The sequence below is a fragment of the Molossus molossus genome, unplaced genomic scaffold (genome assembly GCF_014108415.1).
Source record: "Molossus molossus isolate mMolMol1 unplaced genomic scaffold, mMolMol1.p scaffold_m16_p_4, whole genome shotgun sequence".
Taxonomy (NCBI): Eukaryota; Metazoa; Chordata; class Mammalia; order Chiroptera; family Molossidae; genus Molossus; species Molossus molossus.
In genome coordinates, this window is record NW_023425377.1 from 72,636,227 (window position 1) to 72,648,384 (window position 12,158).

Here is a 12,158-nt window from a genome sequence, read left to right on the forward strand (position 1 = left end):
AGAAATCGAAAACCTGTTTGAAACAATAATGGCAGAAAATTTCCTAACTTGGTGAAGGAAACAGACATACAAGTCCAGGAAGCACAGAGAGTCCCAAACAAGATGAACCCCAAGAGGCCCACACCAAGACACATCATCATCAAAATGCAAAAGGTTCAAGACAAAGAGAGAATCTTAAAAGCAGCAAGAGAAAGGCAGATAGTTACCTACAAGGGAGTTCCCATAAGGCTGTCAGCTGATTTCTCACAAGAAACTTTGCAGGCCAGAAGGGAGTGGCAAGAAATATTCAGAGTGATGAAAAGCAAGAACCTACAACCAAGATTACTCTATCCTGCAAAGGTGTCATTTAGAATGGATGCCCATATAAAAACTTTCCCAGGCAAGAAAAAGTTAAAGGAGTTCATCACTACCAAACCGTTATTATATGAAATGATGAAGGGTCTTTTTGAAGAAAAAGAAAAAGTGTATGAACAAACAAAATGTCAATGAATACATATCTATCAACAATGGAATCTACAAACAAAATGAACAGGTAGAACAGAAACATTCTCATAGATACAGAGAACATTTTGTTGGTTGCCAGTTGGGAGGGGGGTTGGGGGAATGAGTAAAAAAGGTGAAGGGATTAAGAAGCACAAATTCATTGCTAGACTGACAAACCTCAAAGGGAAAGGGGTTGGGGGGTGGGAAGAAATAAACCAGAGAACTTCTATGCATAACCAATGGACACAGACAATAGTGTGGGAGAAGGTGGGAGGGGGGCGGGAGTGGGGAGGAGGGGGTCAATGGGGGAAAAATGTGGAACATCTGTAATACATTTTACAGCCAACAATAAAGATTTAAAAAGAAAAAAAGAAAAAAAGAAACATCAATGTGAGAGAAAAATATTGATTGGTTTCCTCCCATATGTGCCCTGACTGGAATCAAACCCTACAAAGTTCAGTATATGTGATGACACTCCAACGATCTGAGTCACCCAGCCAGAACTGTATTTTTTTTTTTTTAGACTGTTTTCTATTTTTGCTCTGATATTTATTACTACCTTCCTTCTACTCACTTTAGGTTTGGGGTTTCTTTTTTCCCTTTTCTAGTTCCTTTATGTGTAAAGTTAAATGGTTTCAGATTTATTTTGTTACTTGAGGTAGGCCTATAATGTTTTGAATTTCCCTTATGGTATACTTTTGCTCTGTCCATAGATTTTGTGTTGTGATGTTTTCATTTTCATTTATCTCAAGGTTTTTGTTTTGTTTTTAAGATAGAGTGGGAAAGAGGAAGGGAAAGAGAAAGAAACATCAATGTGAGAGAGACACGATTGGTTGCCTCCCACATGACCCCAGCTGGAGTTGGGGATTGAACCCAGGTATGTGCTCTTGACTGGGAGTCTAACCCCTGACCCTTTGATCCTAGGGCCAACACTCTAACTGCTGAGCCACACTAGCCAGGGCTCAAGGTATTATTTCTTCCTTAATCTCGTTGTTAACCCACTCATTGTTTAGTAACATGTTATTTAGCCTCCATGTGTTTGTGTGTTTTTTAGTTTCTTTCTTACAATTGATTTCTAGTTTTATACCATTGTGGTCCAGAGAATATGCTTGATATGATGTCAGTCTTCTTCAATTTTTTGAGACTTATTTTGTGTCCTAGAAAATGTTTCATACACACATGAAAATAAAGTATATTCTGTTGCTTTGGGATGAAATGCTCCAAAAATACCAATTAAATACATCTGATTTAATGTGTCATTTAAGGCCACTGTTTCCTTGTTGATTTTTTTGTCTGAAAGATCTATCCATTGATGTGAAGGTGTGTTAAAATCCTCTACTGTGATTGTATTACTGTCAATCTCACTTTTTATGTCTGTCAAGATTTACTTTATATATATAGGTCCTCCTATGTTGGGTGCATAAATGTTTACTAGGGCTATATCCTCTTGTTGATTGGTCCCTTTATTGTTATGTAATGTCCTTCTTTGTGTCTTATTATAGCCTTTGTTTTAAAGTCTATTTTGCCTGATATAAGTATTGCTACCCCAACTTTTTGTTTCCATTTACATGAAATATCTTTTTTCACCCCTTTACTTTTAGTTTGTGTATATCTTTTGTTCTGAAGTGAGTTTCTTATAGACAGCATACAAATGGATCTTGTTTTCTAATTTATTCAGCTATCCTATGTTTTTTAATTGAAGTATTTAAGCCATTCACCTTTAAAGTGATTATTGATAGGTACATATTTATTGTCATTTTACTCTTTATAACTGTGTTTTTGTTTTTCCTTTCTTCTACTTTAGGAAGTCCCTTGAACATTTCTTGTAAAACTGGTTTGTTGGTAATGAGCTCCTTTAGTTTTTTTTTTTTTTCTTGTCTGAAAAGTTCTATATTTCTTTTTCTATTTAAATGATAACCTTGCTGGTTGTAGATCTTTGATTTTCATCACATTGGATATTTTGTGCCAACCCCTTCTGGCCTGAAATATTTTTGTTGAGAAATCAATTGACAATCTTATGGGAGCTTGCTTGAAGGTAACTAACTTTCTTTTGCTACCTTTAAGATTGTCTCTTTGTCCCAAAGATCTTGGCTTTTTGTTCTTTTTTATTCTTTCATTGTGTTTGTATTTACATTTTGGAATATTGTGGTGACATCTCCTCATGTTCATTAGTTCTTTCCTCACACATTTCCATTGAATATATAAGCCCCCAAAGGAATTATTTATTTCTATCCTGTTTTGTTTTTGTTTTTATTTCTTATGAGTATTTGGTTTTTTCTTAGGGTTTGAATCTTTGCTTATGTTATATGTTGTCCATTATTTCTATTACAGCACTTTGCACATTAATCATGGTTGTTTACATTTCTGGTCTGATAATTCCAATATATCTGTTACACCTGAATTATGTTCTTTTGCTTGTTCTATCTCTTTAAACTGACCCATCCTGCAGGTCGAGCAACGAGGACTCTAGAGGGGTAGTGAGGATGAGGAGGGACAAAAGACAGAGAAATGGAGACAAGACAGGGCTCTGATCAAGTCTCATTTATTCTGGGGAGGTCCACACTATATATAGGGCAAGAAGCAGAAAAACAAGAACATTTGTTGCCAAGAGATAAGTTTGTGGTAACCACCCCAAAGCAATTTCAAGTAAATATCACATAAATATCAGGGGTGGAACAAAAGATAAACAGAGCATAACTGGCTGAGTAAATGGTTACTTAAAGGAATGCAGAAACATTGTATGCAGAGCAGATTTTAACAAAATGGATGCCATGCAAAAGGTCTCCCACATTAAACTGTCTTTTATTTCTTTTAGTATATGAACTGAGGTAAGTAGGCCTTCAGTGTGAGGTTTTATTATTATCTCACTAGAACTTAGGCTGTGTTTACCACTTGCTGTAACTGTCAGAGGCTAAAATATTTTCAAGTGTCCTTCCTTTTGTCCCCATGGCTTCTTTAGGGTTCTAGAGAGGCTTCTTAAATAAGTTCTGAAACTACAGTTCTTTCAGTGTATCCCACTGTTGTTAAACAGGAGTGTTGGTGCTGTAGTGCTGCGTTGTGGATACAGAGGAAGTGTTCTATAGTCATATAATTTGGTCTCAGTATTTTAATAAGCCCATGCCCTGGGTTGTGACCTTCTGTGGTATAATAAGAAAGTTGTTATATCTTTTTCTATGGATCCTAGCAAAGACAGCCCTTGGACTTTCTCAGTGGTAAGGACGATGGTAGCATTCTATTAGGATGACCGTTTGCAGGCCTCTGATAAATTCATGGGGATTAATCACCAAAAAGATCAGGCTTTTATTAGAGGCTTAAAACTATCAGCCAGTCTTCAACCTCTGGGAAAGGAGGAGAGCTAGAGATTTAGTTAATCACCACTGGCCAGTGATTCTATCAGTCATGCGTATACATGCAATTCCTTCCAAATCTTTAAACGTCTACACAGAATTGTCTGCATAAAGCCCAAAAGGAAACAGCATAAAAATGTGTGTTTCCGTAGCTTTTTTATTTTTCTGATCAACAGCTTGTTAGAAAGCAGCTGTAGGTTTGTTACCTAGGGTCTGAGACAATAGAATAGTCAAAGGTGTCATGAATTCACCCGTAAAGAACTTTATGCTGGAACATCAGACAATTCCGGAGGAAGTGGAGTCTTAAGATGCTTGGTCTGAAAATGCTGCTGGAAGGTCTTAAAGTCTGGCATTTGTGTCCTATAGACAGTGCAGGTATATATTAAGGCATATTTGGCAGCAGTTTTGGGTCACATGTCCTTTCTTCTTTTGGGCATTTTTCTGCTGAGACTGTATCTTCTGTCCACAAGCCATATCCCAGTGGGACAGTCTTGTGTCAAGTAGACAAGAGAGACAGCGCAGTGCAAAAGGGCCTGGAAAAGTGGCTGAAGGGAGAAGAATGGATAGTGCACCCACAACCACTTCACCTCCTCCACCCACCAAGAATGGGAAAAAGGAGACTGGGGAGCACAACTGTCTGCATCTCACACCTGCTGTCATCCTGGGATTCTTCTTCTTAAAGAAAAAAGTGACTTGGGGTGAGGAAGGGATAAGTGGAAGGCTCAAGGCTGAGAAGCACAGAAGCATCAAATATAGAAATGGAGCTCGACTCTTGTTACATATGATGAGGTCTCATTAAATCTCCCTGTTTCTAAACAAGAGTCACAGTTCCAATAGTGCCTTGACAGCCTTGTACCAAGCCCTTGATCCCTAGAGGATATAAGACCCTCTTGTTCCAGTGTGGCCTGACCTGGGTCACCCTTGTATTTTGTACTTACTTACTCCACTTGGAAACTGAATCAGGAATTCCCTGTGCACACCTGTGCTCACATGTTCACAAAGAGCTGGGCAAATACAGTAGAGTCAGCCCCATAAAATGAAATGAAATATTCATACATGCTACTGTTGTAACCCAGGAGATCGACTACACTCAGACTCAATTTTTCAGTTTTGGGGGATGTTTTATTACCTGCGCAGGGACTGCAGCCAACCTACACAGAGGAGAACTGCAGCCCCGAGCTCAGAGGGAGGGTTGCTTATATAGGGCAGGGGTCATTCAAGAGTTTAGCAGAGCAAGCAAGCTGCTTGTACAGAAGCGGAGGCAGTTAGCAATAAGCAGGAGGGAATGGAGGTGGGAGGGAGCTAAGGCGAAAGGGAACTGGGTAAACTGGGTCAGCATACATCTATTCTGCTATTCATTCCATTATCCAAGTTTTAAAAACTAACAAATTCGAGACGGATATCAGCGGTCAGTCAGGTGCAATACACACATGTTGAACAGTTACAGTTTTATGGGGTAAAGGGAGCTTCAGTTTCTCCCTATCAGTTTCTTTACAGAGCATGCAGGACACTCTGGCCTTGGGGTCGTTTCTGTCCTCCCTTTTCTTGAAGGATGTTGCTTTTCAAATTCCCAGTGAAGGTCAAACTCTGGTTAATTTTTATGGGGCTAAAGCCCTCTATAACATTCCCCATTGTTCATCTTGCTGTCTCTGAGGTTGTTAATTAGGGCAGCTTAAAGACAAGTTGGATTCTAAGGACAGTGAGCTACAACACTACTACATGGATGCTCCTTGAAAAAATATGCTAAGTTACTAAAATCAGTTAAATCAAGAAGAGTTAAATCTATAGAGACAGAACGATTACAGGTTGCCTAGGACTGTAGCTTGGGGGTGGAAGATGGAAACATGGAGAATTGATAGCTAAAAAAATGTTAAAAATTGTGGTGATTGTACACTATCTGTGAATATACTGAAAACCGCTGAATTGTATTTATTAAAGGGATGCATTCTCTGGTATGTGTATTCTATATTAATAAACCTGTTAAATAAATAAATTAGAGGTTTGAACCAATGTGTTAAGTATATTGAGTTTTTTAGATACATCCCACATTTCCCAATCTCTTGTTTTTTCTTATATTGGTGAAAATAGAAATTTAATGGTTTTAGGAATATTATAGCCCCTTTATATTTCAAAATTTCTAAGGATACAGTCAAACACGATCTAAAATAAATTTCCTTTTAGTGTAAAATGCACACCTGTGAGTTTTATTGAATACATCTCACCACTTATGGTTGGTCGAAAAGAATTTCTGCCCCTAGGTGGCGCTGCCACCAGAACCAGATACTTGGGAGGTCCAGGACTCTAGCTAAAGCACCACATTTATGGAGGTGGACTAGGGATGGATGGAAGTCTCAACCTGCCCACGTTCAAAGGTCAAATGGAGTCAGAAGTGAGGTCATTGAGAGAGAGAGAGAGAGAGAGAGAGAGAGAGAGAGAGAGAGAGAGAGAGAAGAAGAAGAAGAAGAAGAAGAAGAAGAAGAAGAAGAAGAAGAAGAAGAAGAAGAAGAAGAAGAAGAAGAAGAGACAGGGAGAGCGAGACAGACACATGGATGAGAGAGAACATCCACTGGCCACCCCCTGAATGCCCCTCATTGGTGATCTGGCCCACAACCCAGGCATGTGCCCTGATTCGGAATGGAACCAGCAACCTCTTGGTACATGGGTGGATGCTCAACCACTGAGCAACACCAGCCAGGCTAGTGAGGTCATTTTTAAATGGGTTTATAAACAAGAGTCACAGTTCTATGAGTGGCCTAGCAGCCTATGTTGACCCCTAATTCAGGGAGGACCTCAGACACCCTGGTCCCCGTCTGGCCTGGACGCCCCTCTTGCTCAAGACAAGGACGTCGTTCCATCTGGAAACCGAGTCTGGAATTCCCTTCGCACAACTGTACCCCATTCTAAAAGAGGGGCACAGAGATGCCAGCGTCCCTCTAGGACCAGGACAAAGTGTTATTAAAAGTAAAAGGCTTTGGAAGCTGCGGAGCCACCTCCACCTTGTCGCTCAGGAATAAGGAACATAAAACTGTCCAATCAGGGACGCAGCAGGGCAGGTGGGTGGGGCCACGTTGGGCAAACCTCCAGAGCGCTGCTGGCCGGGGCCCCGGAGTACTTACTGTCTGTGCTTAAACGCAGGAGGGGTGTGAGTGGCGTGACCTGTACTGGCCCTAGAAGCCGTAGAAAAAAATACCGGGGAACCCCACAAGCGCCGAAATGGTGAGTGTACGCGGCCCGATGCCCTCAGATGGGTCAAGGGGCTGGTTGGAATCAGGCGTGGAGAGACCCGGCCGCCTCGCTGCCAAATTAGGAGTCTGCGGACCCGAGTCCGTCTGTGTCTCCTGAGCCCTCGGTCCCCTCTGGCTTGCAGCGTGGGGGCTGGTCCGGCGGCTGGGAACCCGGACGTCCTGCCCTGTCACTGGGCGTAGTGATTGGCCCCGAGCCTCTCTGGCCGGCTCTGCACCCGCAGCCCCGCACCCCTGCGTCTCCCCAGGTGGTGTGGTTTCCCCCGGGATCATTGTGACAGGTCTTGGGGGTTTGTGATTGTGAGGAGCTGTGGTCTGTGGTCCCCAGTCCCTTCTTTCTTCCCAGGGGGACCTGAAGTTTTGGAAATGTTTGGAGAGTGGGATCTCAAATGCATGACCCTTTCCCTCCAGTGTCGCTCATCTGGGACTGGCAATAATAATTCCAGAAATGTTCATATTTCTGCCTTCATTCTCAAATGCCACCTTTTGGTCTGTGATTCACAGCATCAACTGTTTCTCTTCCAGCGTGCATTTCTAACATGTATTTTGTTTATCATTTTTCCACATTCAGTGCATGGCTCATTTTATTCTTTTTTTTTTTCTTTTTTGGTATGTGCCCCTAGCGGAACCGAACCCGGGACTCTCTGGTCCACAGGCTGAGGCTCCAACCGCTGAGCCAAACCGGCCAGGGCAGTGCATTGCTCATTTTAAAGATTTGTTTAATGTTGTTGCCCTTGCCGGATAGCTCAGTTGGTTAGAGCGTCCTCCGGATATGCTAAGGTTGCAGGTTCAATCCTGGTCAGGGCGCATACTAGAAGTAAGCAAGGAATGCATAAATAAGTAGAACAACAAATCTCTCTCTTTCTCTCTCTCTCTCCCCCATTCTCTCCAAAGTCGATTTAAAATAAATAAATAAAGATTTATTTTGTGTGTGTAGTTGTTTCACATGAGAGGAGAGCTGAGGATAACTACCTGGAATATGTTGTATGAAAATCTCATCCACCACCACCCCCTAATCCCCCCAGGATTTTCCCTGAGCACAGACATCCTATGGGAAGTCTTTTGGGTGGAGGTTCCTCTTTGGAAATTTTTCTGGGTGTTCTCTCCTGTTAGCAATGCCCCTTCTCTGGGTTTGTCACCTTAAAAAGACTTATTTACTTTGTTTTTGGTCTCCATTTTTCAATAAATGTAAAGTGTATTTAATCAATAGATCTTGAAAGGTGACATAAAATAGTATTTCCAAAGAGGCACGAGAGGTAAATTTCAGGGAAAAAGATAATTCCACTATTACATCCAATGTGTTTAAACTTCTTGTATCTCTTTTTCCTCCCCAAAGCAGAGTAACACTCTGAAGTCTCTTCATTCTGTTTTGCGGGGTTCGGGGGTGATTTCAAGTAGAATTCCAGGGCTTAGACTTGAACATCAGAAATGTTCAAGTATGCTTAATTATGTTAAAACCTTTTTCTTGTTATGGAAATAACAATATCATTATTTTCTTAAAGTAATAAATGCTTGTGGATTTTCTTTTTCTACAATACATCATCTGTACACTCTATTGTGTGTTCATCACTCCAAGGCAAGCCTTCATTCATCACCATTTATCCCCCCATATCCTCCTCCCCCTCCCCTCATCCCCCCCCTCCCCGGCAATGACCACCGTGTTGTCCCTGTTCATGAGGGTTTTTTTTTCTGTTTTTTTGGGGGGGACTCAATTCCTCCATACCCTCCCCTCACTAGCATACCTCCCTATCCTCCCCCCCCCCACGGTTTTACTTGTTGAGCTACAAATATGGCTTACTTCATTTCATATACACACACATTGTGTCATATGACTTTTCAGGATTCTTTAAACACTGTGCTTTCCGTCATTTAAAATATCCCTGTGGTCCAAAGCATTGTGACTGAGAGCAGAGGTCTGTGGTCTGTGACCCAAGCTAAGGCCCCCCATTGCGTCTGCAATGTAGGAAATACTTGAAGGCCCAATTGTTCCTGGGGAGCCTCCCCTGTAGGGGTCCTTCCTGCTCACACATACCTTGGAAAGAGCCTATTCACTAAGAGAAGCTGCAGCCCTGGCAAGTTGAGGATGCAGGTTCATGTGGGGGGAGGGGAGGTAGCACAGCTAAGGCTTCTGTTGTGGTTGCCCTGGGCCTGTTTCTAGGCCTTGGTTGGAGTTTTGCATCTACAGTGTAGGTGCACTCAGAGTGTAATTTGTGCAAGTATGTGAAAGTGAGGGGCCTGTGTCCTAGGCAGGGTTTGTGAATTTGGGAATTCATTTGGGTCAGAACCTGACACTGAATCCAACTGAGATGAAGCCTAAGGGAGAGTTTTTATTATTCCCCAGGGAGAAGAGGGTGTTGAAGCTCCCAGACTTTATTTCTGGGTCTACTCAGGTGTCCCTCCCCTCCTTCTCCAGGGCACTGTCCTACTCCAGGGGCTCTGCCTCAACCAGAAGAGTCTAGAATGTGGAACCTTCCGAAAGTGGCTTTCCTGCTGTCCTGTGGGAAACAAGCTGATCATCTGAGCTGATTCTGATACTGTTATAATAACCTGGTTATTAATTAACAGGAAAGGAGCAAAGATAAGACTAGATAATATAGGCATGCCTTTTGTACAGCTTTGCCAGAAAAGTTGCAGTTTAACATTCTCCAGGTGTTCCCTGCAGCTCAATGAGGGAAATAACTGGGCAATAGATGCATGCCCAGTAAGGTCTGGGTGACATAGGAAGAAGATACTTGCCTGTCAGTCACACCTGGAAATAGGTAATTGGCCAGAATAGGCATGGACACTGCAAGGACATGAAATCTGAGATACTTAAGCTCCTGAACAAAGGCCATTCTCCTTTGTTGCTCTCTTGCTGCTCATACATGACTCTTGGCTTGCAGGGTCTCACACTCTGCACATACTGTGGGCCATGTGTATTCCACACAGTGGACTTATGGACCGTGACTAGCCTAGTGCTTGATGCTACACCGGATTCAACTCCACCATGGAATGGAAACTCTGGACACTGGCTTTGCTTTTAGCTCTGCTGAATTCTCAGCTACCCCTCTTCCAGGACTGGACTAAGGGAAATGGGACTTTGCAAACTGAGGGATATAACTTCACGCAAATAAAGCTTTTTACCACACTTCATCCTCCTGTGGGGGCCTTTGGAAATTCTTATTCCAGCACCAAGCACCCCAAGAACCCCACTACTGTTATAGACCAACGAGACAGAACAGACTCAGACTCTGAACTGGGTTCAAATTAAGAGCTTTATTAGCCGCGCGGCGACTGTCCCATCCTACACAGAGGAGAGAGCAGCCCAGAGCTCAGGGGGTGAGTGGCTTATATAGTTGTCTTAGCCCCTGTTAAGGAATTTGGATTAAGGGTATGCGAGCAAGCTATTTGCAGTTAGCTGTTATGCCTGAGGGAACAATCAGTTTCGGTGTACACAAAGCAATGGTTATCTATACAATGCAGTGGTTATCTATTAGCAGCTAGTTCTTGCCATTCTCTTAAAATCCAGGGGGTAAGGTCTGCCTAATGGGAAAAAATTTTACTGTACATTCACATAGCATGTGCTTGTCTTTTACACTCCCACTAACGATGGAAAAGGCAATCCACACAATTCTCTGGTAACAATTCCAATACATGTGTTTCTTTACTTTGGATCCTTTATCAACCAGGTAGTGCAGCCCTTTGACTGTAGTCTTCCTCAGCACTTTGTAATTTTATTCCCTGTGTGAGATACAACATTTTTAATTTCTTGTGCTTAAAAATGTAAATAATTTGAGACAGGTGATGTCAGTAAAGCAAGTAAGTAGTGGAACTAAACAGAATTTTTGTTTCTTTTAGGCAAGAAAACCTCAAGATGCGAGATGAGAATTTAAGCTCTCAGGTCAATTTTTTATTTTTATATTAAAAGGTCTTAGCTGGCGGGAGATCACATCCACAACGCAAGGCCAATGTAGAGCAAAATGACTTTATTGCAAGCGCCCGGGGACAGGCGAGCTGAGCCAGAAAAAGGAGTCAGCTCCAAATAAAAGTTAAGGTGAAGGTTATATACTCTGCTTCTATTTCTGGCAGTTCCTGCTGACCTACTCTGCATGGCCCATCATCCACTTTGCAGTTGGTCTGGTCTGTTATCACATCCTGCATCTGCTGGGTGGTTTCTGGCCTTGTGGGCAATCTATACTTAACATATATCAGTGTTTGTATCTGGGTGACCCTAGAGAACATTGGCATTTGAAAGACAAAGGTAATTAAATTTCCATTTTAAGTGATGTGAAGAAAACTACTTAAAGTTTATGTAAATCTTTGAAAATCCTACTAATGTACGCAGCTAAAGCCAAATGCCAATTTTATCATAACATGCTGTTTATTACTGAAAATACTCCCATGTGACAAAGGGGAAGGACAAAGTAGGATGACTGCAACTTGTCTTTTTAGTTAGCAAGAAACTTGTAAATTTCAATTTTTTAAAATTGATTTAGAGAGAGAGAAACATTGGTTTGTTATTTCACTTATTTATGCATTCATTAGTTGATTCTTTTTTTAAAAAAAGAGCCCAGCTGGTATGGTTCAGTGGTTGACCCATGCACTAAGAGGTCACCTCTTTGATTCCCAATCAGGGCACATTCCCATGTTGTGGGCCCAATCTCTAGTGGGAGGCGTGCAGGAGGCAACCAATCGATGTTCTCTCTCATCAATGTTTCTATCTCTCTCCCTCTCCCTTCCTCTGTCTCTCTCAATAAAGAGAAAAAAAAAAGATTTTTGCCCTGGCTGGCTTGCTCAGTGGTTAGAGCATCGGCCTGGTTCAATGCCTGGTCCAGGGCACGTACCTGGGCTGCAGGTTTGATCCCCGGCCCCAGGGGGGATCGTGTAGGAGGCAACCAATCATGTGTCTCTCTCACATTGATGTTTCTCTCTGTCTCTCCCTGTGTCCCTTCCACTCTATCTAGAAAGCAATGGAAAAATATCCTCGGGTGAGGATTAAAATAAAATAAATATTAGAAAATATTTTTAATTGATTTTTAAAGAGAGAGGAAAGGAGAGGGAGAGAGAGAGAAGAAACATTAATGAGAGAGTGAGACATCTATCGGCT

At 42.0% G+C, this 12,158-nt stretch overlaps 1 pseudogene; it reads right to left on the bottom strand.

Moving 5' to 3' along the window:
- Window positions 1-4,093: 4,093 nt before the first annotated feature.
- On the bottom strand, window positions 4,094-4,304 carry LOC118615223 (annotated as a pseudogene).
- Window positions 4,305-12,158: the final 7,854 nt, after the last annotated feature.